Source organism: Leiobunum rupestre, chromosome 10, assembly GCF_980474605.1.
Source record: "Leiobunum rupestre chromosome 10, qqLeiRupe1.1.hap1, whole genome shotgun sequence".
Taxonomy (NCBI): domain Eukaryota; kingdom Metazoa; phylum Arthropoda; class Arachnida; order Opiliones; family Sclerosomatidae; genus Leiobunum; species Leiobunum rupestre.
In genome coordinates, this window is record NC_143393.1 from 40386943 (window position 1) to 40409507 (window position 22565).

Genomic DNA, 22565 nt, shown 5'->3' on the forward strand with positions numbered 1-22565 from the left:
TTTTAACAGAGAAGAAAAAAAAACTTGAACTAAAATAACACCTTAAAGGCGGCAAACAGGCTTAGCGAAAACGGAGCGAAAAAAGACGAACCGTTCACAACCAAACCTAGCAGCGACTCCCCCGCTCGGCCACGTTACCCCTCAATATGAGCTTTATTTAACCTAGATCCTCAGTGGTCTCCTTTATGAGAATTACGGGAAAAAAAGTTGGCAACGGTGGGATTCGAACCCACGCCTCCGAAGAGACTGGTGCCTTACACCAGCGCCTTAGACCGCTCGGCCACGTTACCCCCCTATATGAGCTTTATTTAACCTAGATCCTCAGTGGTCTCCTTTATGAGAATTACGGAAAAAAAAGTTGGCAACGGTGGGATTCGAACCCACGCCTCCGAAGAGACTGGTGCCTTAAACCAGCGCCTTAGACCGCTCGGCCACGTTACCCCGCTATAAGAGCTTTATTTAACCTAGATCCTCATTGGTCTCCTTTATGAGAATTACGGAAAAAAAAGTTGGCAACGGTGGGATTCGAGCCCACGCCTCCGAAGAGACTGGTGCCTTAAACCAGGGCCTTTTTTTTTACTTTTTTTTAATTATATCATTAAAAGAATACACGACGCGTGTATGGTACAAAAAGCGAAATGCAACAAGACAATAGAACAAGAAAAAAATACGAAGTAACATTTGAAAAATCGGTCGCGAAAATGAACAGCGATAAAGAAAGAAAAACGATTAGATAATATTGATTAAACAATAGTGATAAATAAAAAAATAAAGCAACGTATCAAACACTATTAGGCAGTACATGTTGTAGAAAGAATTCATGAACAAAAATAGGCAAAATTAGATATTAAACAGCATTAAAAACGATTAAGAAGAAATAAATTAACGAAAAAAAACTCCTTATTGAAAATGAGAAGCAAAGGCTTAGAACCGACAGAACACAGAAAAGGCCGCAAAACATTAAGAAAATCCATCACCATTAATTTGTAACTTATACTTTGAAACCGTAATCATCCGGGATCACAAAGTCCTTATACAGAGGACTGGTAACAGGCTGACCCTGATACCGACACACCCGAGCAAAATATTCGTTCTCCGAAGATGGCGGCCAAGCAACCTCCTTAGGCCACCACTCAGGCCGGCGATGACCCTCGAAAGGGTACAGACGCATAGCAACGGGAAGCCTTTGAACTTTCGGAGCAGAGCCAGAAGAAGAAGACAGCTTCTTACCGACATCGCCATCGCTTGACGACATCGAATGCTTAGCACTCCGACGTGGATCAAACTTGACACCGGCATCGACGATGGAAGATTCACCGCTACCGGCCCGGACCGGAGAACCTTGAGGAATAGCGACTGAGGCAGGATCGACGACCATCGCTTCACCGTCACCACCACCGCCAGACGCCGCTTCCAAACCACGGGATGCCATCCGGGGCCATAAAGGACACTCCCGAACAACATGTCCCTGCTTCTGGCACTTAAAGCACTTGAAATCAGGACAATGGCGATAAATATGGTCAGGAGAATAACACTTATTACATATTTTCAACTGAGAATCATGTCGGACAGCGTAAAACTTCTCCCGACCAACAGCATCGGCAACTCGTAAGCGATATGGTAATGATGACAGACTCTCAGGTAAGGTAACACGAACGGTACGAAGTCCGCAATAGAATGATGCTTTTTTATGCCAAACAAGCGGACCCTTGATTTCACAGCCAAGCGACGTTAATTTGGATAAAACGGCTTCATCAGTCACAAACTCAGGTAAGTCCGAAAAGGCGACAGTCACAGTCTTCGCAGAAACGCTTGAAATTTCATATATCTCACCATCAATATCCAAGCCCGAATCTATAACGCCCTCGACATCGGCCAAAGTCTTCAAGGTGAGAATGTAACCTCCCTCATCACAGACAACTAAAGCAGAAGCACAATCGAGACCAAAGTTCGCAATCACCGCCGTAGACACAACTTCAAAACTTGGTAGATTTCGTTTAAAATCAATAAAAACCGATCTCTTGAATGCGTCCATCCTGGGTAGCACCAGGGCCTTAGACCACTCGGCCACGTTACCCCTATATAAGAGCTTTATTTAACCTAGATCCTCAGTGGTCTCCTTTATGAAAATTACGGAAAAAAAACTTGGCAACGTTGGGATTTGAACCCACGCCTCTGAAGAGACTGATGCCTTAAACCAGCGCCTTAGACCGCTCGGCCACGTTACCCCTCTATATGAACTTTATTTAACCAAGATCCTCAGTGGTCTCCTTTATGAGAATTACGGAAAAAAAACTTTGCGACGGTGGGATTCGAACCCACGCCTCCGAAGAGACTGACGCCTTAAACCAGCGCCTTAGACCACTCGGCCACGTTACCCCGCTATCTGTTCATTATTTAACCTAGATAATCAGTGGTCTCCTTTATGAGAGTAACGGAAAAAAAACTTGGCAACGGTAGGATTTGAACCCACGCCTCCGTAGAGACTGGTGCCTTAAACCAGCGCCTTAGACCGCTCGGCCACGTTACCCCTATATCTCAGCCCTATTAACCTAGATCCTCATTGGTCTCCTTTATGAGTAAAACGGAAAAAAATTTGGCAACGGTGGGATTCGAACCCACGCCTCCGAAGAGACTGGTGCCTTAAACCAGCGCCTTAGACCGCTCGGCCACGTTACCCCTCTATATGAGCTTTACTTAACCACGATACTCAGTGGTCTCCTTTATGAGAATTACGGAAAAAAAAGTTGGCAACGGTGGGATTCGAACCCACGCCTCTGAAGAGACTGGTGTCTTAAACCAGCGTCTTTTTTTTTTTTTTAATTATATCATTAAAAAAATACACGACGCGTGTATGGTACAAAAAGCGAAATGCAACAAGATAATAGAACAAGAAAAAAATACGAAGTAACATTTGAAAAATCGGTCGCGAAAATGAACAGCGATAAAGAAAGAAAAACGATTAGATAATATTGATTAAACAATAGTGAGAAATAAAAAAATTAAGCAACGTATCAAACACTATTAGGCAGTACATGTTGTAGAAAGAATTCATGAACAAAAATAGGCTAAATTAGATAATAAACAGCATTAAAGACGATTAAGAAGAAATAAATTAACGAAAAAAAAACTCCTTATTGAAAATGAGAAGCAAAGGCTTAGAACCGACAGAACACAGAAAAGGCCGCAAAACATTAAGAAAATCCATCACCATTAATTTGTAACTTATACGTTGAAACCGTAATCATCCGGGATCACAAAGTCCTTATACAGAGGACTGGTAACAGGCTGACCCTGATACCGACACACCCGAGCAAAATATTCGTTCTCTGAAGATGGCGGCCAAGCAACCTCCTTAGGCCACCACTCAGGCCGTCAATGACCCTTGAAAGGGAGCAGACGCATAGCAACGGAAACCCTTTGAACTTTCGGAGCAGAGCCAGAAGAAGAAGACAGCTTCTTACCGACATCGCCATCGCTTGACGACATCGAATGCTTAGCACTCCGACGTGGATCAAACTTGACACCGGCATCGACGATGGAAGATTCACCGCTACCGGCCCGGACCGGAGAACCTTGAGGAATAGCGACTGAGGCAGGATCGACGACCATCGCTTCACCGTCACCACCACCGCCAGACGCCGGTTCTAAATCGCGGGATGCCATCCGGGGCCATAGAGGACACTCCCGAACAACATGTCCCTGCTTCTGGCACTTAAAGCACTTGAAATCAGGACAATGGCGATAAATATGGTCAGGAGAATAACACTTATTACATATTTTCAACTGAGAATCATGTCGGACAGCGTAAAACTTCTCCCGACCAACAGCATCGGCAACTCGTAAGCGATATGGTAATGATGACAGACTCTCAGGTAAGGTAACACGAACGGCACGAAGTCCGCAATAGAATGATGCCTTTTTATGCCAAACAAGCGGACCCTTGATTTCACAGCCAAGTGACGTTAATTTGGATAAAACGGCTTCATCAGTCACAAACTCAGGTAAGTCCGAAAAGGCGACAGTCACAGTCTTCGCAGAAACGCTTGAAATTTCATATATCTCACCATCAATATCCAAGCCCGAATCTATAACGCCCTCGACATCGGCCAAAGTCTTCAAGGTGAGAATGTAACCACCCTCATCACAGACAACTAAAGCAGAAGCACAATCGAGACCAAAGTTCGCAATCACCGCCGTAGACACAACTTCAAAACTTGGTAGATTTCGTTTAAAATCAATAAAAACCGATCTCTTGAATGCGTCCATCCTGGGTAGAAACACCCAGGAGGGATTACCAAATTAATAAATTAAAAACTATTGAATTAAACGCACGAATAATAACCGAAATAAAAATAAATTGGCAAAAAACCCCGCTTAGGCTTAGCGCGGCGAAAACACGGAGTGCAAAATCGAACGACCTGCACTCTCCAACAGCTCGAACGCATTCTCCTAAAAAAAAAAGCGTATTAGACCGCTCGGCCACGTTACCCCTCTATATCCCGGTACCTCTCGCATGCTAAGCGAGCGCTCTACCATCTGAGCTTCGCCCCCTTGAGAATGCTTTTCAAAATAAAATTTAAAAACATTTTTAACATTATTTAAAGAAATGTAAGAACTGGAGGCGCTGGGCATCGATCCCAGTACCTCTCGCATGCTAAGCGAGCGCTCTTCCATCTGAGCTACGCCCCCATTGAAAATGCTTCTCAAAATACAACTTAGGAACATTTTCACCGATTTAAAGAAATTTAAGAAACTGGAGGCGCTGGGCATCGACCCCAGTACCTCTCGCATGCTAAGCGAGCGCTCTTCCATCTGAGCTACGCCCCCATTGAAAACGCTTCTCAAAATACAACTTAGGAACATTTTCACCGATATAAAGAAATTTAAGAAACTGGAGGTGCTGGGCATCGATCTCAGTACCTCTCGCAGGCTAAGCGAGCGCTCTACCATCTGAGCTACGCCCCCTTGAAAATGCTTCTAAAATATTTATTTAAGAACATTTTTACCGATTTAAAGAAATTTAAGAAAACTGGAGGCGCTGGGCATCGACCCCAGTACCTCTCGCATGCTAAGCGAGCGCTCTACCATCTGAGCTACGTTCCTTGAAAATGCTTCTAAAATATTTATTTAAGAACATTTTTACCGTATTTAAAGAGATTTAAGAAAACTGGAGGCGCTGGGCATCGACCCCAGTACCTCTCGCATGCTAAGCGAGCGCTCTACCATCTGAGCTACGCCCCCTTGAAAATGTTTTTAAAATATTTATTTAAGAACATTTTTACCGTATTTAAAGAAATTTAAGAAAACTGGAGGCGCTGGGCATCGATCCCAATACCTCTCGCATGCTAAGCGAGCGCTCTACCATCTGAGCTACGCCCCATTGAAAATGCTTCTAAAATATAATTTAAGAACATTTTTACCGTATTTAAAGAGATTTAAGAAAACTGGAGGCGCTGGGCATCGACCCCAATACCTCTCGCATGCTAAGCGAACGCTCTACCATCTGAGCTACGCCCCCTTGAAAATGCTTCTTAAATATAATTTAAGAACATTTTTACCGTATTTAAAGAGATTTAAGAAAACTGGAGGCGCTGTGCATCGACCCCAATACCTCTCGCATGCTAAGCGAGCGCTCTACCATCTGAGCTACGTTCCTTGAAAATGCTTCTAAAATATTTATTTACGAACATTTTTACCGTATTTAAAGAAATTTAAGAAAACTGGAGGCGCTGGGCATCGATCTCAGTACCTCTCGCATGCTAAGCGAGCGCTCTACCATCTGAGCTACGCCCACTTGAAAATGCTTTTAAAATATTTATTTAAGAACATTTTTACCGTATTTAAAGAAATTTAAGAAAACTGGAGGCGCTGGGCATCGATCCCAGTACCTCTCGCATGCTAAGCGAGCGCTCTACCATCTGAGCTACGCCCCCTTGAAAATGCTTCTAAAATATAATTTAAGAACATTTTTACCGTATTTAAAGAGATTTAAGAAAACTGGAGGCGCTGGGCATCGACCCCAGTACCTCTCGCATGCTAAGCGAGCGCTCTACCATCTGAGCTACGTTCCTTGAAAATGCTTCTAAAATATTTATTTAAGAACATTTTTACCGTATTTAAAGAAATTTAAGAAAACTGGAGGCGCTGGGCATCGATCCCAGTACCTCTCGTATGCTAAGCGAGCGCTCTATCATCTGAGCTACGCCCCCTTGGAACTGCTTTTAAAATATTTATTTAAGAACATTTTTACCGTATTTAAAGAAATTTAAGAAAACTGGAGGCGCTGGGCATCGATCCCAGTACCTCTCGCATGCTAAGCGAGCGCTCTACCATCTGAGCTACGCCCCCTTGAAAATGCTACTAAAATATAATTTAAGAACATTTTTACCGTATTTAAAGAGATTTAAGAAAACTGGAGGCGCTGGGCATCGATCCCAGTACCTCTCGTATGCTAAGCGAGCGCTCTATCATCTGAGCTACGCCCCCTTGGAACTGCTTTTAAAATATTTATTTAAGAACATTTTTACCGTATTTAAAGAAATTTAAGAAAACTGGAGGCGCTGGGCATCGATCCCAGTACCTCTCGCATGCTAAGCGAGCGCTCTACCATCTGAGCTACGCCCCCTTGAAAATGCTTCTAAAATATAATTTAAGAACATTTTTACCGTATTTAAAGAGATTTAAGAAAACTGGAGGCGCTGGGCATCGATCCCAGTACCTCTCGCATGCTAAGCGAGCGCTCTACCATCTGAGCTACGCCCCCTTGAAACTGCTTTTAAAATATTTATTTAAGAACATTTTTACCGTATTTAAAGAAATTTAAGAAAACTGGAGGCGCTGGGCATCGATCCCAGTACCTCTCGCATGCTAAGCGAGCGCTCTACCATCTGAGCTACGCCCCCTTGAAAATGCTTCTAAAATATAATTTAAGAACATTTTTACCGTATTTAAAGAAATTTAAGAAAACTGGAGGCGCTGGGCATCGATCCCAGTACCTCTCGCATGCTAAGCGAGCGCTCTACCATCTGAGCTACGCCCCCTTGAAAATGCTTCTAAAATATAATTTAAGAACATTTTTACCGTATTTAAAGAGATTTAAGAAAACTGGAGGCGCTGGGCATCGATCCCAGTACCTCTCGCATGCTAAGCGAGCGCTCTACCATCTGAGCTACGCCCCCTTGAAAATGCTTCTAAAATATAATTTAAGAACATTTTTACCGTATTTAAAGAGATTTAAGAAAACTGGAGGCGCTGGGCATCGATCCCAGTACCTCTCGCATGCTAAGCGAGCGCTCTACCATCTGAGCTACGCCCCCTTGAAAATGCTTCTAAAACATAATTTAAGAACATTTTTACCGTATTTAAAGAGATTTAAAAAAACTGGAGGCGCTGGGCATCGACCCCAGTACCTCTCGCATGCTAAGCGAGCGCTCTTCCATCTGAGCTACGTTCCTTGAAAATGCTTCTAAAATATTTATTTAAGAACATTTTTACCGTATTTAAAGAAATTTAAGAAAACTGGAGGCGCTGGGCATCGACCCCAATACCTCTCGCATGCTAAGCGAACGCTCTACCATCTGAGCTACGCCCCCTTGAAAATGCTTCTTAAATATAATTTAAGAACATTTTTACCGTATTTAAAGAGATTTAAGAAAACTGGAGGCGCTGTGCATCGACCCCAATACCTCTCGCATGCTAAGCGAGCGCTCTACCATCTGAGCTACGTTCCTTGAAAATGCTTCTAAAATATTTATTTAAGAACATTTTTACCGTATTTAAAGAAATTTAAGAAAACTGGAGGCGCTGGGCATCGATCTCAGTACCTCTCGCATGCTAAGCGAGCGCTCTACCATCTGAGCTACGCCCACTTGAAAATGCTTTTAAAATATTTATTTAAGAACATTTTTACCGTATTTAAAGAAATTTAAGAAAACTGGAGGCGCTGGGCATCGATCCCAGTACCTCTCGCATGCTAAGCGAGCGCTCTACCATCTGAGCTACGCCCCCTTGAAAATGCTTCTAAAATATAATTTAAGAACATTTTTACCGTATTTAAAGAGATTTAAGAAAACTGGAGGCGCTGGGCATCGACCCCAGTACCTCTCGCATGCTAAGCGAGCGCTCTACCATCTGAGCTACGTTCCTTGAAAATGCTTCTAAAATATTTATTTAAGAACATTTTTACCGTATTTAAAGAAATTTAAGAAAACTGGAGGCGCTGGGCATCGATCCCAGTACCTCTCGTATGCTAAGCGAGCGCTCTATCATCTGAGCTACGCCCCCTTGGAACTGCTTTTAAAATATTTATTTAAGAACATTTTTACCGTATTTAAAGAAATTTAAGAAAACTGGAGGCGCTGGGCATCGATCCCAGTACCTCTCGCATGCTAAGCGAGCGCTCTACCATCTGAGCTACGCCCCCTTGAAAATGCTACTAAAATATAATTTAAGAACATTTTTACCGTATTTAAAGAGATTTAAGAAAACTGGAGGCGCTGGGCATCGATCCCAGTACCTCTCGTATGCTAAGCGAGCGCTCTATCATCTGAGCTACGCCCCCTTGGAACTGCTTTTAAAATATTTATTTAAGAACATTTTTACCGTATTTAAAGAAATTTAAGAAAACTGGAGGCGCTGGGCATCGATCCCAGTACCTCTCGCATGCTAAGCGAGCGCTCTACCATCTGAGCTACGCCCCCTTGAAAATGCTTCTAAAATATAATTTAAGAACATTTTTACCGTATTTAAAGAGATTTAAGAAAACTGGAGGCGCTGGGCATCGATCCCAGTACCTCTCGCATGCTAAGCGAGCGCTCTACCATCTGAGCTACGCCCCCTTGAAACTGCTTTTAAAATATTTATTTAAGAACATTTTTACCGTATTTAAAGAAATTTAAGAAAACTGGAGGCGCTGGGCATCGATCCCAGTACCTCTCGCATGCTAAGCGAGCGCTCTACCATCTGAGCTACGCCCCCTTGAAAATGCTTCTAAAATATAATTTAAGAACATTTTTACCGTATTTAAAGAAATTTAAGAAAACTGGAGGCGCTGGGCATCGATCCCAGTACCTCTCGCATGCTAAGCGAGCGCTCTACCATCTGAGCTACGCCCCCTTGAAAATGCTTCTAAAATATAATTTAAGAACATTTTTACCGTATTTAAAGAGATTTAAGAAAACTGGAGGCGCTGGGCATCGATCCCAGTACCTCTCGCATGCTAAGCGAGCGCTCTACCATCTGAGCTACGCCCCCTTGAAAATGCTTCTAAAATATAATTTAAGAACATTTTTACCGTATTTAAAGAGATTTAAGAAAACTGGAGGCGCTGGGCATCGATCCCAGTACCTCTCGCATGCTAAGCGAGCGCTCTACCATCTGAGCTACGCCCCCTTGAAAATGCTTCTAAAACATAATTTAAGAACATTTTTACCGTATTTAAAGAGATTTAAGAAAACTGGAGGCGCTGGGCATCGACCCCAGTACCTCTCGCATGCTAAGCGAGCGCTCTTCCATCTGAGCTACGTTCCTTGAAAATGCTTCTAAAATATTTATTTAAGAACATTTTTACCGTATTTAAAGAAATTTAAGAAAACTGGAGGCGCTGGGCATCGATCCCAGTACCTCTCGTATGCTAATCGAGCGCTCTATCATCTGAGCTACGCCCCCTTGGAACTGCTTTTAAAATATTTATTTAAGAACATTTTTACCGTATTTAAAGAAATTTAAGAAAAATGGAGGCGCTGGGCATCGATCCCAGTACCTCTCGCATGCTAAGCGAGCGCTCTACCATCTGAGCTACGCCCCCTTGAAAATGCTTCTAAAATATAATTTAAGAACATTTTTACCGTATTTAAAGAGATTTAAGAAAACTGGAGGCGCTGGGCATCGATCCCAGTACCTCTCGCATGCTAAGCGAGCGCTCTACCATCTGAGCTACGCCCCCTTGAAAATGCTTGTAAAATATAATTTAAGAACATTTTTACCGTATTTAAAGAAATTTAAGAAAACTGGAGGCGCTGGGCATCGATCCCAGTACCTCTCGCATGCTAAGCGAGCGCTCTACCATCTGAGCTACGCCCCCTTGAAAATGCTTCTAAAATATCATTTAAGAACATTTTTACCGTATTTAAAGAGATTTAAGAAAACTGGAGGCGCTGGGCATCGATCCCAGTACCTCTCGCATGCTAAGCGAGCGCTCTACCATCTGAGCTACGCCCCCTTGAAACTGCTTTTAAAATATTTATTTAAGAACATTTTTACCGTATTTAAAGAAATTTAAGAAAACTGGAGGCGCTGGGCATCGATCCCAGTACCTCTCGCATGCTAAGCGAGCGCTCTACCATCTGAGCTACGCCCCCTTGAAAATGCTTCTAAAATATAATTTAAGAACATTTTTACCGTATTTAAAGAAATTTAAGAAAACTGGAGGCGCTGGGCATCGATCCCAGTACCTCTCGCATGCTAAGCGAGCGCTCTACCATCTGAGCTACGCCCCCTTGAAAATGCTTCTAAAATATAATTTAAGAACATTTTTACCGTATTTAAAGAGATTTAAGAAAACTGGAGGCGCTGGGCACCGATCCCAGTACCTCTCGCATGCTAAGCGAGCGCTCTTCCATCTGAGCTACGTTCCTTGAAAATGCTTCTAAAATATTTATTTAAGAACATTTTTACCGTATTTAAAGAAATTTAAGAAAACTGGAGGCGCTGGGCATCGATCCCAGTACCTCTCGTATGCTAATCGAGCGCTCTACCATCTGAGCTACGCCCCCTTGGAACTGTTTTTAAAATATTTATTTAAGAAAATTTTTACCGAATTTAAAGAAATTGAAGAAAACTGGAGGCGCTGGGCATCGATCCCAGTACCTCTCGTATGCTAAGCGAGCGCTCTACCATCTGAGCTACGCCCCCTTGGAACTGCTTTTAAAATATTTATTTAAGAACATTTTTACCGTATTTAAAGAAATTTAAGAAATTTGGAGGCGCTGGGCATCGATCCCAGTACCTTTCGTATTCTAAGCGAGCGCTCTATCATCTGAGCTACGCCCCCTTGGAACCGCTTTTAAAATATTTATTTAAGAACATTTTTACCGTATTTAAAGAAATTTAAGAAAACTGGAGGCGCTGGGCATCGATCCCAGTACCTCTCGCATGCTAAGCGAGCGTTCTACCATCTGAGCTACGCCCCCTTGAAAATGCTTCTAAAATATAATTTAAGAACATTTTTACCGTATTTAAAGAGATTTAAGAAAACTGGAGGCGCTGGGCATCGACCCCAATACCTCTCGCATGCTAAGTGAGCGCTCTAACATCTGAGCTACGTTCCTTGAAAATGCTTCTAAAATATTTATTTAAGAACATTTGTACCGTATTTAAAGAAATTTAAGAAAACTGGAGGCGCTGGGCATCGATCCCAGTACCTCTCGCATGCTAAGCGAGCGCTCTACCATCTGTGCTACGCCCCCTTTAAAATGCTTTTAAAATATTTATTTAAGAACATTTTTACCGTATTTAAAGAAATTTAAGAGAACTGGAGGCGCTGGGCATCGATCCCAGTACCTCTCGCATGCTAAGCGAGCGCTCTACCATCTGTGCTACGCCCCCTTGAAAATGCTTTTAAAATATTTATTTAAGAACATTTTTACCGTATTTAAAGAAATTTAAGAAAACTGGAGGCGCTGGGCATCGATCCCAGTACCTCTCGCATGCTAAGCGAGCGCTCTACCATCTGAGCTACGCCCCCTTGGAACTGCTTTTAAAATATTTATTTAAGAACATTTTTACCGTATTTAAAGAGATTTAAGAAAACTGGAGGCGCTGGGCATCGACCCCAGTACCTCTCGCATGCTAAGCGAGCGCTCTACCATCTGAGCTACGTTCCTTGAAAATGCTTCTAAAATATTTATTTAAGAACATTTTTACCGTATTTAAAGAACTTTAAGAAAACTGGAGGCGCTGGGCATCGATCCCAGTACCTCTCGCATGCTAAGCGAGCGCTCTACCATCTGAGCTACGCCCCCTTGAAAATGCTTCTAAAATATAATTTAAGAACATTTTTACCGTATTTAAAGAGATTTAAGAAAACTGGAGGCGCTGGGCATCGATCCCAGTACCTCTCGCATGCTAAGCGAGCGCTCTACCATCTGAGCTACGCCCCCTTGAAAATGCTTCTAAAATATAATTTAAGAACATTTTTACCGTATTTAAAGAGATTTAAGAAAACTGGAGGCTATGGGCATCGACCCCAATACCTCTCGCATGCTAAGTGAGCGCTTTACCATCTGAGCTACGTTCCTTGAAAATGCTTCTAAAATATTTATTTAAGAACATTTTTACCGTATTTAAAGAAATTTAAGAAAACTGGAGGCGCTGGGCATCGATCCCAGTACCTCTCGCATGCTAAGCGAGCGCTCTACCATCTGAGCTACGCCCCCTTGAAAATGCTTTTAAAATATTTATTTAAGAACATTTTTACCGTATTTAAAGAAATTTAAGAAAACTGGAGGCGCTGGGCATCGATCCCAGTACCTCTCGTATGCTAAGCGAGCGCTCTACCATCTGAGCTACGCCCCCTTGAAAATGCTTCAAAAATATTTATTTAAGAACATTTTTACCGTATTTAAAGAAATTTAAGAAAACTGGAGGCGCTGGGCATCGATCCGAGTACCTCTCGTATGCTAAGCGAGCGCTCTACCATCTGAGCTACGCCCCCTTGAAAATGCTTCTAAAATATTTATTTAAGAACATTTTTTCCGTATTTAAAGAAATTTAAGAAAACTGGAGGCGCTGGGCATCGATCCCAGTACCTCTCGTAAGCTAAGCGAGCGCTCTATCATCTGAGCTACGCCCCCTTGGAACTGCTTTTAAAATATTTATTTAAGAACATTTTTACCGTATTTAAAGAAATTTAAGAAAACTGGAGGCGCTGGGCATCGATCCCAGTACCTCTCGCATGCTAAGCGAGCGCTCTACCATCTGAGCTACGCCCCCTTGAAAATGCATATAAAAATAATTTAAGAACATTTTTACCGTATTTAAAGAGATTTAAGAAAACTGGAGGCGCTGGGCATCGACCCCAGTACCTCTCGCATGCTAAGCGAGCGCTCTACCATCTGAGCTACGTTCCTTGAAAATGCTTCTAAAATATTTATTTAAGAACATTTTTACCGTATTTAAAGAAATTTAAGAAAACTGGAGGCGCTGGGCATCGATCCCAGTACCTCTCGTATGCTAAGCGAGCGCTCTACCATCTGAGCTACGCCCCCTTGAAACTGCTTTTAAAATATTTATTTAAGAACATTTTTACCGTATTTAAAGAAATTTAAGAAAACTGGAGGCGCTGGGCATCGATCCCAGTACCTCTCGCATGCTAAGCGAGCGCTCTACCATCTGAGCTACGCCCCCTTGAAAATGCTTCTAAAATATAATTTAAGAACATTTTTACCGTATTTAAAGAGATTTAAGAAAACTGGAGGCGCTGGGCATCGACCCAAATACCTCTCGCATGCTAAGTGAGCGCTTTACCATCTGAGCTACGTTCCTTGAAAATGCTTCTAAAATATTTATTTAAGAACATTTTTACCGTATTTAAAGAAATTTAAGAAAACTGGAGGCGCTGGGCATCGATCCCAGTACCTCTCGCATGCTAAGCGAGCGCTCTACCATCTGAGCTACGCCCCCTTGAAAATGCTTCTAAAATATTTATTTAAGAACATTTTTACCGTATTTAAAGAAATTTAAGAAAACTGGAGGCGCTGGGCATCGATCCCAGTACCTCTCGTATGCTAAGCGAGCGCTCTACCATCTGAGCTACGCCCCCTTGGAACTGCTTTTAAAATATTTATTTAAGAACATTTTTACCGTATTTAAAGAACTTTAAGAAAACTGGAGGCGCTGGGCATCGATCCCAGTACCTCTCGTATGCTAAGCGAGCGCTCTACCATCTGAGCTACGCCCCCTTGAAAATGCTTCAAAAATATTTATTTAAGAACATTTTTACCGTATTTAAAGAAATTTAAGAAAACTGGAGGCGCTGGGCATCGATCAGAGTAGCTCTCGTATGCTAAGCGAGCGCTCTACCATCTGAGCTACGCCCCCTTGAAAATGCTTCTAAAATATTTATTTAAGAACATTTTTACCGTATTTAAAGAAATTTAAGAAAACTGGAGGCGCTGGGCATCGATCCCAGTACCTCTCGTAAGCTAAGCGAGCGCTCTATCATCGGAGCTACGCCCCCTTGGAACTGCTTTTAAAATATTTATTTAAGAACATTTTTACCGTATTTAAAGAAATTTAAGAAAACTGGAGGCGCTGGGCATCGATCCCAGTACCTCTCGCATGCTAAGCGAGCGCTCTACCATCTGAGCTACGCCCCCTTGAAAATGCATATAAAAATAATTTAAGAACATTTTTACCGTATTTAAAGAGATTTAAGAAAACTGGAGGCGCTGGGCGTCGACCCCAGTACCTCTCGCATGCTAAGCGAGCGCTCTACCATCTGAGCTACGTTCCTTGAAAATGCTTCTAAAATATTTATTTAAGAACATTTTTACCGTATTTAAAGAAATTTAAGAAAACTGGAGGCGCTGGGCATCGATCCCAGTACCTCTCGCATGCTAAGCGAGCGCTCTACCATCTGAGCTACGCCCCCTTGAAAATGCTTCTAAAATATAATTTAAGAACATTTTTACCGTATTTAAAGAGATTTAAGAAAACTGGAGGCGCTGGGCATCGACCCAAATACCTCTCGCATGCTAAGTGAGCGCTTTACCATCTGAGCTACGTTCCTTGAAAATGCTTCTAAAATATTTATTTAAGAACATTTTTACCGTATTTAAAGAAATTTAAGAAAACTGGAGGCGCTGGGCATCGATCCCAGTACCTCTCGCATGCTAAGCGAGCGCTCTACCATCTGAGCTACGCCCCCTTGAAAATGCTTTTAAAATATTTATTTAAGAACATTTTTACCGTATTTAAAGAAATTTAAGAGAACTGGAAGCGCTGGGCATCGATCCCAGTACCTCTCGCATGCTAAGCGAGCGCTCTACCATCTGAGCTACGCCCCCTTGAAAATGCTTCAAAAATATTTATTTAAGAACATTTTTACCGTATTTAAAGAAATTTAAGAAAACTGGAGGCGCTGGGCATCGATCCCAGTACCTCTCGCATGCTAAGCGAGCGCTCTACCATCTGAGCTACGCCCCCTTGAAAATGCTTTTAAAATATTTATTTAAGAACATTTTTACCGTATTTAAAGAAATTTAAGAAAACTGGAGGCGCTGGGCATCGATCCCAGTACCTCTCGTATGCTAAGCGAGCGCTCTACCATCTGAGCTACGCCCCCTTGAAAATGCTTCAAAAATATTTATTTAAGAACATTTTTACCGTATTTAAAGAAATTTAAGAAAACTGGAGGCGCTGGGCATCGATCCGAGTACCTCTCGTATGCTAAGCGAGCGCTCTATCATCTGAGCTACGCCCCCTTGGAACTGCGTTTAAAATATTTATTTAAGAACATTTTTACCGTATTTAAAGAAATTTAAGAAAACTGGAGGCGCTGGGCATCGATCCCAGTACCTCTCGCATGCTAAGCGAGCGCTCCATAATCTGAGCTACGCCCCCTTGAAAATGCATATAAAATATAATTTAAGAACATTTTTACCGTATTTAAAGAGATTTAAGAAAACTGGAGGCGCTGGGCATCGACCCCAGTACCTCTCGCATGCTAAGCGAGCGCTCTACCATCTGAGCTACGTTCCTTGAAAATGCTTCTAAAATATTTATTTAATAACATTTTTACCGTATTTAAAGAAATTTAAGAAAACTGGAGGCGCTGGGCATCGATCCCAGTACCTCTCGTATGCTAAGCGAGCGCTCTACCATCTGAGCTACGCCCCCTTGGAACTGCTTTTAAAATATTTATTTAAGAAAATTTTTACCGTATTTAAAGAAATTTAAGAAAACTGGAGGCGCTGGGCATCGATCCCAGTACCTCTCGCATGCTAAGCGAGCGCTCTACCATCTGAGCTACGCCCCCTTGAAATTGGTTCTAAAATATAATTTAAGAACATTTTTACCGTATTTAAAGAGATTTAAGGAAACTGGAGGCGCTGGGCATCGACCCCAGTACCTCTCGCATGCTAAGCGAGCGCTCTACCATCTGAGCTACGTTCCTTGAAAATGCTTCTAAAATATTTATTTAAGAACATTTTTACCGTATTTAAAGAAATTTAAGAAAACTGGAGGCGCTGGGCATCGATCCCAGTACCTCTCGTATGCTAAGCGAGCGCTCTACCATCTGAGCTACGCCCCCTTGGAACTGCTTTTAAAATATTTATTTAAGAACATTTTTACCGTATTTAAAGAAATTTAAGAAAACTGGAGGCGCTGGGCATCGATCCCAGTACCTCTCGCATGCTAAGCGAGCGCTCTACCATCTGAGCTACGCCCCCTTGAAAATGCTTCTAAAATATAATTTAAGAACATTTTTACCGTATTTAAAGAGATTTAAGAAAACTGGAGGCGCTGGGCATCGATCCCAGTACCTCTCGCATGCTAAGCGAGCGCTCTACCATCTGAGCTACGCCCCCTTGAAAATGCTTCTAAAATATAATTTAAGAACATTTTTACCGTATTTAAAGAGATTTAAGAAAACTGGAGGCGCTGGGCATCGATCCCAGTACCTCTCGCATGCTAAGCGAGCGCTCTACCATCTGAGCTACGCCCCCTTGAAAATGCTTCTAAAATATAATTTAAGAACATTTTTACCGTATTTAAAGAGATTTAAGAAAACTGGAGGCGCTGGGCATCGATCCCAGTACCTCTCGCATGCTAAGCGAGCGCTCTACCATCTGAGCTACGCCCCCTTGAAAATGCTTCTAAAATATAATTTAAGAACATTTTTACCGTATTTAAAGAGATTTAAGAAAACTGGAGGCGCTGGGCATCGATCCCAGTACCTCTCGCATGCTAAGCGAGCGCTCTACCATCTGAGCTACGCCCCCTTGAAAATGCTTCTAAAATGTAATTTAAGAACATTTTTACCGTATTTAAAGAGATTTAAGAAAACTGGAGGCGCTGGGCATCGATCCCAGTACCTCTCGCATGCTAAGCGAGCGCTCTACCATCTGAGCTACGCCCCCTTGAAAATGCTTCTAAAATATAATTTAAGAACATTTTTACCGTATTTAAAGAGATTTAAGAAAACTGGAGGCGCTGGGCATCGATCCCAGTACCTCTCACATGCTAAGCGAGCGCTCTACCATCTGAGCTACGCCCCCTTGAAAATGCATCTAAAATATAATTTAAGAACATTTTTACCGTATTTAAAGAGATTTAAGAAAACTGGAGGCGCTGGGCATCGACCCTAGTACCTCTCGCATGCTAAGCGAGCGCTCTTCCATCTGAGCTACGTTCCTTGAAAATGCTTATAAAATATTTATTTAAGAACATTTTTACCGTATTTAAAGAAATTTAAGAAAACTGGAGATGCTGGGCATCGACCCCAGTACCTCTCGCATGCTAAGCGAGCGCTCTACCATCTGAGCTACGTTCCTTGAAAATGCTTCTAAAATATTTATTTAAGAACATTTTTACCGTATTTAAAGAAATTTAAGAAAACTGGAGGCGCTGGGTATCGATCCCAGTACCTCTCGTATGCTAAGCGAGCGCTCTACCATCTGAGCTACGCCCCCTTGGAACTGCTTTTAAAATATTTATTTAAGAACATTTTTACCGTATTTAAAGAAATTTAAGAAAACTGGAGGCGCTGGGCATCGATCCCAGTACCTCTCGCATGCTAAGCGAGCGCTCTACCATCTGAGCTACGCCCCCTTGAAAATGCTTCTAAAATATAATTTAAGAACATTTTTACCGTATTTAAAGAGATTTAAGAAAACTGGAGGCGCTGGGCATCGATCCCAGTACCTCTCGCATGCTAAGCGAGCGCTCTACCATCTGAGCTACGCCCCCTTGAAAATGCTTCTAAAATATAATTTAAGAACATTTTTACCGTATTTAAAGAGATTTAAGAAAACTGGAGGCGCTGGGCATCGATCCCAGTACCTCTCGCATGCTAAGCGAGCGCTCTACCATCTGAGCTACGCCCCCTTGAAAATGCTTCTAAAATATAATTTAAGAACATTTTTACCGTATTTAAAGAAATTTAAGAAAACTGGAGGCGCTGGGCATCGATCCCAGTACCTCTCGCATGCTAAGCGAGCGCTCTACCATCTGAGCTACGCCCAATTGAAAATGCTTCTAAAATATTTATTTAAGAACATTTTCACCGATTTAAAGAAATTTAAGAAAACTGGAGGTGCTGGGCATCTTTCGCAGAACCTCTCACGTGCTAAGCGAGCGCTCTACCATCTGAGCTTCCCCCAATTGAAAATGCTTCTCAAAATACAATTTAAGAACATTTCATCGTATTTAAAGAAATTTAAGAAAAATGGAAGCGCTGGGCATCGATCCCAGTACTTCTCGCATGCTAAGCGAGCGCTCTACCGTCTGAGCTACGCCCCCTTAAAAATGCTTCTCATAATACAATTTAAGAACATTTCTTCGTATTTAAAGAAATTTAAGAAAACTGGAGGCGCAGGGCATCGATCCCAGTACCTCTCGCATGCTAAGCGAGCGCTCTACTATCTGAGCTACGCCCCCTTGAGAATGCTTCTCAAAATACATTATAAGAACATTTTCACCGATTTAAAGAAATTTAAGAAAACTGGAATCGCTGGGCATCGATCTCAGTTCCTCTCGCATGCTAATCGAGCGCTCTACCGTCTGAGCTACGCCCCCTTAGAAATGCTTCTCAAAATACAATTTAAGAAAATTTCATCGTATTTAAAGAAATTTAAGAAACATGGCGGCGTTGGGCATCGATCCCAGTACCTCTCGCATGCTAAGCGAGCGCTCTACCATCTGATCTATGCCCCCTTGAAAATGCTTCTCAAAATACAATTTAAGAACATTTTCACCGATTAAAAGAAATTAAAGAAAACTGGAGGCGCTGGGCATCGATCCCAGTACCTCTCGCATGCTAAGCGAGTGCTCTTCCATCTGAGCTACGCCCCCTTGAAAATGCTTCTCAAAATACAATTTAAGAACATTTTCACCGATTTAAAGAAATTTAAGAAAACTGGAGGCGCTGGGCATCGATACCAGTACCTCTCGCATGCTAAGCGATGGCTCTTCCATCTGAGCTACGCCCCCTTGAAAATGCTTCTCAAAATACAATTTAAGAACATTTTCACCGATTTAAAGAAATTTAAGAAAACTGGAGGTGCTGGGCATCGATCCCAGTACCTCTCGCATGCTAAGCGAGCGCTCTACCATCTGAGCTTCTCCCCCTTGAGAATGCTTCTCAAAATACAATTTAAGAACATTTTCACCGATTTAAAGAAATTTAAGAAAACTGGAAGCGCTGGGCATCGATCCCATTATCTCTCGCATGCTAAGCGAGCGCTCTTCCATCTGAGCTACGCCCCCATTGCAAATGCTTCTCAAAATACAATTTAAGATCACTTTCACCGATTTAAAGAAATTTAAGAACACTGGAGGTGCTGGGCATCTATCCCAGTACCTCTCGCATGCTAAGCGAGCGCTCTACCATCTGAGCTACGCCCCCTTGAAAATGCTTCTCAAAATACAATTTAGGAACATTTTCACCGATTTAAAGAAATTTAAGAAAACTGCAGTAAATGAAGATTATTATAGCTTAGCTTTCATCGAATCAAATGTAAAACTACCTGCTGGTAAAACCAAAATATAGATCACAAAATCCGGAAATGAAAGTGTTTGCTACAGACTCGGCCAGCTTTGTACTGCTTGGGGATATCCGTTTTCTATATACTTATCCTCCACCAGCTCCTTCAATTGTTCCTTATTTACGAACCCCCCCTCTATAAAACTGCAGTCCCAGAGTGGAACTCCCATTGCTGGACTTGTCCAAGGTCTGGATTTAGTTATATCTAGCGGACGCACTGTAATTCCTAGTGGATCTTCAGTCTCTCTGAACACATCTCAAGGTTTATATATAATTTCCAAAGAAACTGATGGGTGTTCCATGGAAGCTGTAATCCAACTACAAAACATAAAGAGATTTAGCTCCGAGAAAATTTCTATTTAATGTTTTAGCGGAGTTTGGTCCTCAATGAGATGCCAGTATGATTGAATACGGAATTAAACTGAAATGGACCCTTTCATCACAAACTATAACAGTTCCTTTTCATTTTTCACCACCCTTTATGACTGCTTTCAAATTGCACATATTTTTCATGGATCAACGAGTCTTTCTTATTGAAAAATTCCGCTTTAAAATGTTTAGATGAAAGTGATTTAAATTTAGGGCCTATAAATGAAGAAGATCAGTTACTCACGGTAAATACTAATCAAATTAACTGCTCTTTTTCTATGGAAAATTGGCGAAATTAATTTGGAAAAACCACTGTTCAGATATCTGTTCAATACTCAATACCAAAGTGTAAAAGGAGATAATTATCAATTATTGGAATATAAGTACGAGTTTACATTAGGAGAATATAGAACTCAGAATATCACTAGAGCCATAGTCGAACCACCGAATGGGTCAGAGTTTCGTAGAGCAGGAAGCATGTGCCATATGACCTTCAAAATTGAAAAAGAAACCGTAGCCTCTAACACAATGTTAATGTATGAAGTTATCGCAGACCAAAGTGTTTGGTCAGTTTGGTAAAACTGCGGGAGTTATTAATTTAACTGAAAAAGACATTAACAAGGTGACGTTTGACGTTATTCCACTACTAGGATGATTTCTACCTTTACCAACAGCTCGCCTATCAAAATATTTACCCGATAATCCATCCAACAGTTTGATTAAAGAATCCACAACTTCAACAGTGAAATTGGAACAGTTTAGTTTAGTCTACAGTCGGAGTCATGCCATGCAAGCTAACGAACCTTGACTAGAAAATCAATATGTTGTGCGCAGTGTTTAACGTCATAGAAGCTGTGATGAAATTTATTATTTGTAATTTAAAGTAAACAAGTTGGCAAGCTTGCCAAAATATACCTCTCCTCGGAAAAATCTCTTGGGTGTATTAACTACTGGACACGGTACTCATTGATATTTCGCCATCAAAAGCGTACTTCAAAAAAATGTTATCCCGGTGCTATCCCAACCAGTAGATTATTTTTTGTTTTAATTATAAATATTACAAATGTTATTGCATTAAACAAATTTCCAATATCAATAGAACAAAAAACCAACTTTAGACGCAAAACGTTATTAAATTACCAAAGCAACCAAATGATATATATAAAATACAAAATTTAAAATTATTAGAACACTCACGGAACGTAAAATATGTGTGCAAGAAACTATTTTATAGAGAAAAGTCAACCCATTGTATTATATAGGTCTTAAACAATCAAATTTATATGGAAAAACAAAAGTTAAAGCGAAAACCAAAACTATAAGTGAAAGCACTAATACAAACTGCGTGGGCTCATGACGACAACCCAACGAAGCCATCAAAATCAATGCAAATAAAAAATCGTAGACATGAATTATCCCCCACATATCAACAAACTAGAAAAATAACCATTAGAAAATATATAATAATAACCACTACCGACTAAATTATCAAGGCCCGTGCGCCCATCGAAACCGAATTTTGTTTCTGGCAATTTTAGTTCGCTACCAATAGCCGCAAGAGGCGCTTATTCGTCGAAAACTGCGGCCAGCTTTTACGAATGTATTGGCCGTGTTTGTGAAGCGTCGTCTGCTTCGCGACGATACAAGTACGTAAAATCGGTCAGGCACTGCCGCTCTTACAAGTACATGTGGATGTACTACTCCTTATTTGTAAGTAAAATTTATTAAATCGAATTTTTTTGGCCTAAAAACTAGGTAAATTTAATTAAAACTAATAAGGTGATAAAAGGTTTTTTCTTGCACCAGAAAAAGGTATATTGTAAAGTCTAAATAATAATGAGATACAAGTCTACCTCACTTTTTATAGTTCAACTCATTTTTTAAATTAAGTAATATTGCTGTGATGTTTTAAAAATGTAGAAATATTAATGAGATACAAGTCTACCTCACTTTTTATAGCTCTACTCATATTAAGTAATATTTCTGTGATGTTTTAAAAAAGCTTAGGTGATAAAGTGTAAAAAATATTCTTTACCAAAAATAAATTGTGATATTTTGTAAGAATATAGCTTTCTTTGACAAGAAAGTATTACTATGGGAACTGTGATTGATCAGTTGCAATAAAAATAAGATCCTAAACTTTAGATGATTAATTTTTTGTAAATTGTTGTAGGCCTAAAGGTTTTTATTCTTTGTTGTTTTCGCTTATTATGGAATGTTATGGTCACTTTACACGGAAATATACTTTCTTCGAGCAATATCGTCTTGAAAATTGATAGAAGGCCCATTTGAAAGCAATTTGAATATTATCATAGCGAACTGCCCCTTACTTTGCGATTTTACGAATAACCCCTAAAGAATTAGACTTAAGATCGCCATCTACCGGGAAAAAAAATCCTTCACTCAAAGTACCCCCCTTCGGATAGAG

At 41.1% G+C, this 22565-nt stretch overlaps 63 non-coding genes across 63 annotated transcripts; all 63 read right to left on the reverse strand.

Annotated features, from left to right (window-relative positions):
* Positions 1-208: 208 nt before the first annotated feature.
* On the reverse strand, positions 209-290 carry TRNAL-AAG (transfer RNA leucine (anticodon AAG)). The gene has a single exon. It is a non-coding gene; the product is annotated as a tRNA-Leu (tRNA).
* A 69-nt stretch (positions 291-359) lies between these two features.
* Positions 360-441, reverse strand: TRNAL-AAG (transfer RNA leucine (anticodon AAG)). The gene has a single exon. It is a non-coding gene; the product is annotated as a tRNA-Leu (tRNA).
* A 1705-nt stretch (positions 442-2146) lies between these two features.
* TRNAL-AAG (transfer RNA leucine (anticodon AAG)) lies at positions 2147-2228 on the reverse strand. Its single transcript has one exon. It is a non-coding gene; the product is annotated as a tRNA-Leu (tRNA).
* Positions 2229-2297: 69 nt separating this feature from the next.
* Positions 2298-2379, reverse strand: TRNAL-AAG (transfer RNA leucine (anticodon AAG)). The gene has a single exon. It is a non-coding gene; the product is annotated as a tRNA-Leu (tRNA).
* A 69-nt stretch (positions 2380-2448) lies between these two features.
* Positions 2449-2530, reverse strand: TRNAL-AAG (transfer RNA leucine (anticodon AAG)). The gene has a single exon. It is a non-coding gene; the product is annotated as a tRNA-Leu (tRNA).
* Positions 2531-2597: 67 nt separating this feature from the next.
* TRNAL-AAG (transfer RNA leucine (anticodon AAG)) lies at positions 2598-2679 on the reverse strand. The gene has a single exon. It is a non-coding gene; the product is annotated as a tRNA-Leu (tRNA).
* A 1940-nt stretch (positions 2680-4619) lies between these two features.
* On the reverse strand, positions 4620-4692 carry TRNAA-AGC (transfer RNA alanine (anticodon AGC)). Its single transcript has one exon. It is a non-coding gene; the product is annotated as a tRNA-Ala (tRNA).
* A 479-nt stretch (positions 4693-5171) lies between these two features.
* On the reverse strand, positions 5172-5244 carry TRNAA-AGC (transfer RNA alanine (anticodon AGC)). The gene has a single exon. It is a non-coding gene; the product is annotated as a tRNA-Ala (tRNA).
* Positions 5245-5863: 619 nt separating this feature from the next.
* Positions 5864-5936, reverse strand: TRNAA-AGC (transfer RNA alanine (anticodon AGC)). The gene has a single exon. It is a non-coding gene; the product is annotated as a tRNA-Ala (tRNA).
* A 342-nt stretch (positions 5937-6278) lies between these two features.
* TRNAA-AGC (transfer RNA alanine (anticodon AGC)) lies at positions 6279-6351 on the reverse strand. The gene has a single exon. It is a non-coding gene; the product is annotated as a tRNA-Ala (tRNA).
* Positions 6352-6555: 204 nt separating this feature from the next.
* TRNAA-AGC (transfer RNA alanine (anticodon AGC)) lies at positions 6556-6628 on the reverse strand. Its single transcript has one exon. It is a non-coding gene; the product is annotated as a tRNA-Ala (tRNA).
* Positions 6629-6693: 65 nt separating this feature from the next.
* On the reverse strand, positions 6694-6766 carry TRNAA-AGC (transfer RNA alanine (anticodon AGC)). The gene has a single exon. It is a non-coding gene; the product is annotated as a tRNA-Ala (tRNA).
* A 66-nt stretch (positions 6767-6832) lies between these two features.
* TRNAA-AGC (transfer RNA alanine (anticodon AGC)) lies at positions 6833-6905 on the reverse strand. Its single transcript has one exon. It is a non-coding gene; the product is annotated as a tRNA-Ala (tRNA).
* Positions 6906-6970: 65 nt separating this feature from the next.
* Positions 6971-7043, reverse strand: TRNAA-AGC (transfer RNA alanine (anticodon AGC)). The gene has a single exon. It is a non-coding gene; the product is annotated as a tRNA-Ala (tRNA).
* Positions 7044-7108: 65 nt separating this feature from the next.
* TRNAA-AGC (transfer RNA alanine (anticodon AGC)) lies at positions 7109-7181 on the reverse strand. The gene has a single exon. It is a non-coding gene; the product is annotated as a tRNA-Ala (tRNA).
* A 65-nt stretch (positions 7182-7246) lies between these two features.
* TRNAA-AGC (transfer RNA alanine (anticodon AGC)) lies at positions 7247-7319 on the reverse strand. The gene has a single exon. It is a non-coding gene; the product is annotated as a tRNA-Ala (tRNA).
* A 618-nt stretch (positions 7320-7937) lies between these two features.
* TRNAA-AGC (transfer RNA alanine (anticodon AGC)) lies at positions 7938-8010 on the reverse strand. The gene has a single exon. It is a non-coding gene; the product is annotated as a tRNA-Ala (tRNA).
* Positions 8011-8352: 342 nt separating this feature from the next.
* TRNAA-AGC (transfer RNA alanine (anticodon AGC)) lies at positions 8353-8425 on the reverse strand. Its single transcript has one exon. It is a non-coding gene; the product is annotated as a tRNA-Ala (tRNA).
* A 204-nt stretch (positions 8426-8629) lies between these two features.
* TRNAA-AGC (transfer RNA alanine (anticodon AGC)) lies at positions 8630-8702 on the reverse strand. The gene has a single exon. It is a non-coding gene; the product is annotated as a tRNA-Ala (tRNA).
* A 65-nt stretch (positions 8703-8767) lies between these two features.
* On the reverse strand, positions 8768-8840 carry TRNAA-AGC (transfer RNA alanine (anticodon AGC)). The gene has a single exon. It is a non-coding gene; the product is annotated as a tRNA-Ala (tRNA).
* Positions 8841-8906: 66 nt separating this feature from the next.
* TRNAA-AGC (transfer RNA alanine (anticodon AGC)) lies at positions 8907-8979 on the reverse strand. The gene has a single exon. It is a non-coding gene; the product is annotated as a tRNA-Ala (tRNA).
* A 65-nt stretch (positions 8980-9044) lies between these two features.
* Positions 9045-9117, reverse strand: TRNAA-AGC (transfer RNA alanine (anticodon AGC)). Its single transcript has one exon. It is a non-coding gene; the product is annotated as a tRNA-Ala (tRNA).
* Positions 9118-9182: 65 nt separating this feature from the next.
* TRNAA-AGC (transfer RNA alanine (anticodon AGC)) lies at positions 9183-9255 on the reverse strand. Its single transcript has one exon. It is a non-coding gene; the product is annotated as a tRNA-Ala (tRNA).
* Positions 9256-9320: 65 nt separating this feature from the next.
* Positions 9321-9393, reverse strand: TRNAA-AGC (transfer RNA alanine (anticodon AGC)). The gene has a single exon. It is a non-coding gene; the product is annotated as a tRNA-Ala (tRNA).
* Positions 9394-9735: 342 nt separating this feature from the next.
* On the reverse strand, positions 9736-9808 carry TRNAA-AGC (transfer RNA alanine (anticodon AGC)). The gene has a single exon. It is a non-coding gene; the product is annotated as a tRNA-Ala (tRNA).
* A 65-nt stretch (positions 9809-9873) lies between these two features.
* TRNAA-AGC (transfer RNA alanine (anticodon AGC)) lies at positions 9874-9946 on the reverse strand. The gene has a single exon. It is a non-coding gene; the product is annotated as a tRNA-Ala (tRNA).
* A 65-nt stretch (positions 9947-10011) lies between these two features.
* On the reverse strand, positions 10012-10084 carry TRNAA-AGC (transfer RNA alanine (anticodon AGC)). The gene has a single exon. It is a non-coding gene; the product is annotated as a tRNA-Ala (tRNA).
* A 65-nt stretch (positions 10085-10149) lies between these two features.
* Positions 10150-10222, reverse strand: TRNAA-AGC (transfer RNA alanine (anticodon AGC)). Its single transcript has one exon. It is a non-coding gene; the product is annotated as a tRNA-Ala (tRNA).
* A 66-nt stretch (positions 10223-10288) lies between these two features.
* Positions 10289-10361, reverse strand: TRNAA-AGC (transfer RNA alanine (anticodon AGC)). The gene has a single exon. It is a non-coding gene; the product is annotated as a tRNA-Ala (tRNA).
* Positions 10362-10426: 65 nt separating this feature from the next.
* On the reverse strand, positions 10427-10499 carry TRNAA-AGC (transfer RNA alanine (anticodon AGC)). The gene has a single exon. It is a non-coding gene; the product is annotated as a tRNA-Ala (tRNA).
* Positions 10500-10841: 342 nt separating this feature from the next.
* On the reverse strand, positions 10842-10914 carry TRNAA-AGC (transfer RNA alanine (anticodon AGC)). The gene has a single exon. It is a non-coding gene; the product is annotated as a tRNA-Ala (tRNA).
* Positions 10915-11673: 759 nt separating this feature from the next.
* TRNAA-AGC (transfer RNA alanine (anticodon AGC)) lies at positions 11674-11746 on the reverse strand. Its single transcript has one exon. It is a non-coding gene; the product is annotated as a tRNA-Ala (tRNA).
* A 204-nt stretch (positions 11747-11950) lies between these two features.
* TRNAA-AGC (transfer RNA alanine (anticodon AGC)) lies at positions 11951-12023 on the reverse strand. The gene has a single exon. It is a non-coding gene; the product is annotated as a tRNA-Ala (tRNA).
* Positions 12024-12088: 65 nt separating this feature from the next.
* On the reverse strand, positions 12089-12161 carry TRNAA-AGC (transfer RNA alanine (anticodon AGC)). Its single transcript has one exon. It is a non-coding gene; the product is annotated as a tRNA-Ala (tRNA).
* A 203-nt stretch (positions 12162-12364) lies between these two features.
* On the reverse strand, positions 12365-12437 carry TRNAA-AGC (transfer RNA alanine (anticodon AGC)). The gene has a single exon. It is a non-coding gene; the product is annotated as a tRNA-Ala (tRNA).
* A 66-nt stretch (positions 12438-12503) lies between these two features.
* Positions 12504-12576, reverse strand: TRNAA-AGC (transfer RNA alanine (anticodon AGC)). The gene has a single exon. It is a non-coding gene; the product is annotated as a tRNA-Ala (tRNA).
* Positions 12577-12920: 344 nt separating this feature from the next.
* On the reverse strand, positions 12921-12993 carry TRNAA-AGC (transfer RNA alanine (anticodon AGC)). Its single transcript has one exon. It is a non-coding gene; the product is annotated as a tRNA-Ala (tRNA).
* A 202-nt stretch (positions 12994-13195) lies between these two features.
* Positions 13196-13268, reverse strand: TRNAA-AGC (transfer RNA alanine (anticodon AGC)). Its single transcript has one exon. It is a non-coding gene; the product is annotated as a tRNA-Ala (tRNA).
* A 66-nt stretch (positions 13269-13334) lies between these two features.
* TRNAA-AGC (transfer RNA alanine (anticodon AGC)) lies at positions 13335-13407 on the reverse strand. The gene has a single exon. It is a non-coding gene; the product is annotated as a tRNA-Ala (tRNA).
* A 203-nt stretch (positions 13408-13610) lies between these two features.
* TRNAA-AGC (transfer RNA alanine (anticodon AGC)) lies at positions 13611-13683 on the reverse strand. Its single transcript has one exon. It is a non-coding gene; the product is annotated as a tRNA-Ala (tRNA).
* Positions 13684-13749: 66 nt separating this feature from the next.
* Positions 13750-13822, reverse strand: TRNAA-AGC (transfer RNA alanine (anticodon AGC)). Its single transcript has one exon. It is a non-coding gene; the product is annotated as a tRNA-Ala (tRNA).
* A 66-nt stretch (positions 13823-13888) lies between these two features.
* TRNAA-AGC (transfer RNA alanine (anticodon AGC)) lies at positions 13889-13961 on the reverse strand. Its single transcript has one exon. It is a non-coding gene; the product is annotated as a tRNA-Ala (tRNA).
* A 344-nt stretch (positions 13962-14305) lies between these two features.
* On the reverse strand, positions 14306-14378 carry TRNAA-AGC (transfer RNA alanine (anticodon AGC)). Its single transcript has one exon. It is a non-coding gene; the product is annotated as a tRNA-Ala (tRNA).
* A 202-nt stretch (positions 14379-14580) lies between these two features.
* On the reverse strand, positions 14581-14653 carry TRNAA-AGC (transfer RNA alanine (anticodon AGC)). Its single transcript has one exon. It is a non-coding gene; the product is annotated as a tRNA-Ala (tRNA).
* A 203-nt stretch (positions 14654-14856) lies between these two features.
* On the reverse strand, positions 14857-14929 carry TRNAA-AGC (transfer RNA alanine (anticodon AGC)). The gene has a single exon. It is a non-coding gene; the product is annotated as a tRNA-Ala (tRNA).
* Positions 14930-14995: 66 nt separating this feature from the next.
* On the reverse strand, positions 14996-15068 carry TRNAA-AGC (transfer RNA alanine (anticodon AGC)). The gene has a single exon. It is a non-coding gene; the product is annotated as a tRNA-Ala (tRNA).
* A 66-nt stretch (positions 15069-15134) lies between these two features.
* On the reverse strand, positions 15135-15207 carry TRNAA-AGC (transfer RNA alanine (anticodon AGC)). Its single transcript has one exon. It is a non-coding gene; the product is annotated as a tRNA-Ala (tRNA).
* A 66-nt stretch (positions 15208-15273) lies between these two features.
* On the reverse strand, positions 15274-15346 carry TRNAA-AGC (transfer RNA alanine (anticodon AGC)). The gene has a single exon. It is a non-coding gene; the product is annotated as a tRNA-Ala (tRNA).
* A 481-nt stretch (positions 15347-15827) lies between these two features.
* TRNAA-AGC (transfer RNA alanine (anticodon AGC)) lies at positions 15828-15900 on the reverse strand. Its single transcript has one exon. It is a non-coding gene; the product is annotated as a tRNA-Ala (tRNA).
* A 66-nt stretch (positions 15901-15966) lies between these two features.
* TRNAA-AGC (transfer RNA alanine (anticodon AGC)) lies at positions 15967-16039 on the reverse strand. Its single transcript has one exon. It is a non-coding gene; the product is annotated as a tRNA-Ala (tRNA).
* Positions 16040-16242: 203 nt separating this feature from the next.
* On the reverse strand, positions 16243-16315 carry TRNAA-AGC (transfer RNA alanine (anticodon AGC)). Its single transcript has one exon. It is a non-coding gene; the product is annotated as a tRNA-Ala (tRNA).
* Positions 16316-16381: 66 nt separating this feature from the next.
* On the reverse strand, positions 16382-16454 carry TRNAA-AGC (transfer RNA alanine (anticodon AGC)). Its single transcript has one exon. It is a non-coding gene; the product is annotated as a tRNA-Ala (tRNA).
* A 65-nt stretch (positions 16455-16519) lies between these two features.
* On the reverse strand, positions 16520-16592 carry TRNAA-AGC (transfer RNA alanine (anticodon AGC)). The gene has a single exon. It is a non-coding gene; the product is annotated as a tRNA-Ala (tRNA).
* Positions 16593-16657: 65 nt separating this feature from the next.
* On the reverse strand, positions 16658-16730 carry TRNAA-AGC (transfer RNA alanine (anticodon AGC)). The gene has a single exon. It is a non-coding gene; the product is annotated as a tRNA-Ala (tRNA).
* Positions 16731-16795: 65 nt separating this feature from the next.
* On the reverse strand, positions 16796-16868 carry TRNAA-AGC (transfer RNA alanine (anticodon AGC)). The gene has a single exon. It is a non-coding gene; the product is annotated as a tRNA-Ala (tRNA).
* A 65-nt stretch (positions 16869-16933) lies between these two features.
* Positions 16934-17006, reverse strand: TRNAA-AGC (transfer RNA alanine (anticodon AGC)). Its single transcript has one exon. It is a non-coding gene; the product is annotated as a tRNA-Ala (tRNA).
* Positions 17007-17071: 65 nt separating this feature from the next.
* TRNAA-AGC (transfer RNA alanine (anticodon AGC)) lies at positions 17072-17144 on the reverse strand. The gene has a single exon. It is a non-coding gene; the product is annotated as a tRNA-Ala (tRNA).
* A 65-nt stretch (positions 17145-17209) lies between these two features.
* Positions 17210-17282, reverse strand: TRNAA-AGC (transfer RNA alanine (anticodon AGC)). The gene has a single exon. It is a non-coding gene; the product is annotated as a tRNA-Ala (tRNA).
* A 341-nt stretch (positions 17283-17623) lies between these two features.
* TRNAA-AGC (transfer RNA alanine (anticodon AGC)) lies at positions 17624-17696 on the reverse strand. The gene has a single exon. It is a non-coding gene; the product is annotated as a tRNA-Ala (tRNA).
* Positions 17697-17762: 66 nt separating this feature from the next.
* TRNAA-AGC (transfer RNA alanine (anticodon AGC)) lies at positions 17763-17835 on the reverse strand. Its single transcript has one exon. It is a non-coding gene; the product is annotated as a tRNA-Ala (tRNA).
* A 65-nt stretch (positions 17836-17900) lies between these two features.
* On the reverse strand, positions 17901-17973 carry TRNAA-AGC (transfer RNA alanine (anticodon AGC)). Its single transcript has one exon. It is a non-coding gene; the product is annotated as a tRNA-Ala (tRNA).
* A 65-nt stretch (positions 17974-18038) lies between these two features.
* Positions 18039-18111, reverse strand: TRNAA-AGC (transfer RNA alanine (anticodon AGC)). Its single transcript has one exon. It is a non-coding gene; the product is annotated as a tRNA-Ala (tRNA).
* An 893-nt stretch (positions 18112-19004) lies between these two features.
* Positions 19005-19077, reverse strand: TRNAA-AGC (transfer RNA alanine (anticodon AGC)). Its single transcript has one exon. It is a non-coding gene; the product is annotated as a tRNA-Ala (tRNA).
* Positions 19078-22565: the final 3488 nt, after the last annotated feature.